This window comes from Octopus bimaculoides, chromosome 18 (genome assembly GCF_001194135.2).
Source record: "Octopus bimaculoides isolate UCB-OBI-ISO-001 chromosome 18, ASM119413v2, whole genome shotgun sequence".
Lineage (NCBI taxonomy): Eukaryota > Metazoa > Mollusca > Cephalopoda > Octopoda > Octopodidae > Octopus > Octopus bimaculoides.
Genome location: NC_068998.1, coordinates 51,542,628 through 51,547,509, shown reverse-complemented (window position 1 = coordinate 51,547,509; position 4,882 = coordinate 51,542,628).

Below are 4,882 nucleotides of genomic sequence, written 5' to 3'. Positions count from 1 at the left end.
CATGTACCACCCGCACAAGAACCAGTCCAGGGGCACTGGCAACGATCTTACTTGGCTTGCCGGGTCTTCTCACGCACAGCACATTTCCAAAGGTCTCGGTCAGTAGTCATCGCCTCGGTGAGGCCCAATGTACGAAGGTCTTGCCTCACCACCTCAGCCCAGGTCTTCCTGGGCCTACCTCTTCCACGGGTTCCCTCAACTGTTAGGGTGTGGCACTTTTTCACGCAGCTATCCTCATCCATTCTCACCACATGTCCATACCAGCGCAATCGTCTCTCTTGCACACCACAACTGATGCTTCTAATGTTCAGCTTTTCTCTCAAGAGCTTTTCTATATATATATATATATATATATATATACCTACATATTTGCGTGTTTGTATCCGTGTTTTTGTCCCATACCATTGTTGGTGTGTTTACCCCCCCGTAACTTAGCGGTTCGTCAAAAGAGATCGATAAATTAATTACCAGACTTACAAAGAATAAGTGCAGGGGGTTGATTTCTTCGACTAAAAGGTGGTGCTCCAGCATGGCCACAGTCAAAATGAGTGAAACAAGTAAAAGAATAAAAGAATAATATATGTATATATATATATATATATATATATATATATACCCACACACATACATACACAGACAGAGAAATATATATATATTTGCACACATACACACGCACACACATGTAGATACATATATAAATGTTAAATTCTTATATACGACCTCACAAAAAAAAAAAAATAATGTACTCACACACACACACACACACACATCTAAATTGCCCATGTTTTTCCAGTTTTAAAAAGGTAGTATGTGATTCGGGGAAGATTTGGCTGCTATTTCTAGTAGAGTAAATTACTCTACAGAGACATTCTTACTAGCTTGTGGAATATGAAATATGATAAAACAATTTAGCAGAAACATTTAAAGCATTTCAGCAAAACCAGTTTCATTGTAGTAACATCCTACTTTAATTTTCATTTCAATTCCAAATACTCGTGAATATTTTAAGAGGAAAATTTTATATTTTTATTTGGATTTTTTTTTTTACAATTTGAAATTTCCTAAATATTGATTTTTTTCTTTTTTTTTTTCATTTTACACATGGCATGCTCCCAGAATTTATAGCAAAGAGATGTAGGGACTTTCATTGAAAGGAATAACCCTGGACTGTGAGAGTGTGTATTTAAGATATATATATATATATATATACATATATATATATGTATATATATATATATATATATATATATATATATATATATACTCTTGTATATGATGTGCTGGAGAAGAGAAGATGTTAAAATATATAAGAGAATTTTAATTAATAAAATTGTTAAGTTTTATGGGATAGCTTTCCATAAATTCATAACACATCATATACAAGTATTATTTTCATTATCATCATCATCATCATCATCGTTTAACGTCCGCTTTCCATGCTAGCATGGGTTGGACGATTTGACTGGGGACTGGCGAGCCAGAGGGCTGCACCAGGCTCCAATCTCATCTGGCAGAGTTTCTACAGCTGGATGCCCCATGCTCGCGTAGGATGGATGGTTTGATAGGAACCAGCAAGGCCAGGAGCAGCACCAGTTTTCATCTCTTTTAGCATGGTTTCTACAGCTATGGCACCAGAATCTGTAGTCACAATTAAATTCCACATAAAGGCATGAAATGATTTTTTTAGTTGTCCCTCCATAAATAGCAAATACATAATAATGGTAAGAATCTCTCAAGAGGTGAATGACAAGTTTTTCAGAGAAGAACCTCCCCCCCCCACACCAGAAAGTGTTTCAACCATTAATTACATACATATGCATGTGTGTGTGTGTGTGTGTGTGTGTGTGTGTGTGTGTGTGTGTGTGTGTGCTGCACACATTTTTCCTTTTGTCTGGCTTTTGTCAATCCACGATTATGCTTTAGTGAAAAGTTTGTGAAATAATATTTGTTATATGAAATACAAAAATTTGCAAGCAATGAGCAATGTATAGATGGACATTAACAAACCGTTTGTACACACTTTCCCAGCCACTTATATGTTAGTGTAGTCTATTCATGCGTTGTTCAAATTTTAGCTCATTGGCTAAATATATTGTTTCAACAGAAAAACCGCTGTACAATTTGTTGAATTAACGTACAGGTCTTATATGCTTCTCCACTGCTTATACACATGCATAGTCTGCTCATGGTTAGTCCTTCAAATTTCAGCTCACTAAACAAATGGATTTCCAGTAACTTACATGCGTAGTCTATTTGTTGTACATTGATCAAATTTCAGTTTGTTATGAAAGCTTAAATTTCATTGGAAAAACTGTTTGTTAATCAAATTTGTTTGCATAGAGAACTGTTCCTGTATGGGTAATCTACTGTGTATGCATGAATCTCTGTCCATTTTCCTTTTTAAGCTTGACCACTGACTCAGTTACGCATCTCTCGACCTCCCAATTCCTTTTCTACTTTCAACACAGGGTTTTTTTTTGGAACCCTTCATTCTATCTTTCTATTTGTCTGCTTCCCATTTCCAGTCCTCCAGGACATTTTCTACTGGAGTGGCTGTGGCTGTGTGGTAAGTAGCTTGCTTACCAACCACATGGTTCTGGGTTCATTCCCACTGCATGGTACCTTGGGTAAGTGTCTTCTACTATAGCCTCGGGCCACTCAAAGCCTTGTGAGTGGATTTGGTAGACGGAAAACTGAAAGAAGCCCGTCGTATATATGTATATATATATGTATGTGTGTGTATATGTTTGTGTGTCTGTGTTTGTCCCCCAACATCGCTTGACAACCGATGCTGGTGTGTTTACGTCCCCGTATCTTAGCGGTTTGGCAAAAGAGACTGATAGAATAAGTACTAGGCTTCCAAAGAATAAGTCCTGGGGTCGATTTGCTCGACCAAAGGCGGTGCTCTAGCATGGCCACAGTCAAATGACTGAAACAATTAAAAAAATAAAAGAACATATATATACATATATATCTAATGTTTGTATATGTATATGTGTGTATATATATACATATATATATATTATGTATATATATGTGTATATATATATATGTATGTATGCACACACAGAATTATATTCTTACTGTAGGTATATCAACTGCATAATGGAATTGCATAAGCTCTTCTCTTCACATTTGCCATTCATGTAAAAAAACAGATGCGAAGACAATGCTGTTCATGATGACAATGTTGTATAAATTATGTATGTTTGTGTATATACACCCACACACATAACACAAAGCAACATGGTGGATTAATAGTCTCATTTGCCACTTTCAGTCAACATCACGGATCTACTTATATCAGAAATGTAACGCAGCTGATATAAGTTTTTGTTTTGATTTTTATTTTATTTGTGCAATTTGTTTTTTTCTTTTGACTTAAAATCTAATTTAATTAACAAATGAAGCAAATTCAAGTTATTAATTTAGACTAATATTAACAGTAATTAAGAGCAATAACAATAATAATAATAATACTAATAATAACTTCTTTTATTTGCCACAAGGATGTCAGAGGAGGGGAACATTACAAGGACAGTATAGAGTTTATGTAAGTGTTTACATAAAAGATGAGAAGAAATTAAATAAAATATTTAATATTTAAATAAAATAATTACATGGAATACAAAATATATGACTAAATCCATAATGCTGTGCTCTTGTTAGAAAAGGGCCACCAGTTAGGGCCAATCAAGGAATCTCACAGATCTAGGGTCACGCTGACCATTAAGGGCACAAGCCCTCACCCAAATATTATGTTCCAATCTGTTACAGTTTTGCCATGGCTTGCGTGCTTAGGAGTCAGGGTGATAGTGAATGTGTGGGGGTTCCTTGATTGGCCCCTAGCTGAAGGGTTTTCCGTAATCCAGAGGACAGCATTGTTTCTAAATCTGGCACAAGGTCAGAAATTTTAAGGGGAGGGGGAAGCTAATTACATCAACACCCAGCACTGAACTGGTAGTTATTTTAGAAATTCCCAAAATCGATGAAAGGTAAAGTTGATCTTGGTGGAATTTGAACTCAGAATGTAAAAATCCCAAAGAAATGCTAAGAATTTTGTCTGGTATGCTAATGATTCTGCCAGCTCAGCACCATAATAATAATAATAATAATAATAATAATAATAATAATAATAATGATAATAACAATAATAATAATCCTTTCTACTAAAGGCACAAGGCTTGAAATTTGGTGGGAGGGGAGTAGTTGATTACATTGAGCCCAGTTTGTAACTGGTACTTAATTTATCAACCCTGAAAGGATGATAAAACTCTTCAAAGTGATGTTCCAGCATGGCCACAGTCCAAAAACTGAAACAAGATACACCCCACCCCCCACATCTAAAACTCAAAACACAATTTAATCAATAATTACAGGTGCATAAATTGAATTGCATCACAATAGAATTGGACACTACCATGACACACACTGAAGAACTGTCAGTGTGCACCTACACATACACACTGTGAGTGTTCAGAGATCTATAAATATATATATTTAACAACTCTTAACTCTACAATAGACTGAAATATATAAGATATAATGTCAACTACTTCCTGTAAAAAGTGGTCGGCAGTTACATCAAGATTACTCCAAAGGCTGGCTTTGTATACATTTATAAATAGCCAACTAAATAGACAGAGAAATAAACAAATGGACAATGAAGCATAGGAACTAGAATACAAGAGAAAAGAAGGTTCACAATCAATTTTATTAGCAGGACACTTGAGTGAGTAGGGAAAAAGTTAACCCTCTAGCATTTAACCCATCAGCACTTTAGCTAAATAGATAGAGAAATAAACAAATGGACAATGAAGCATAGGAACTAGAATACAAGAGAAAAGAAGGTTCACAATCAATTTTATTAGCAGGACACTTG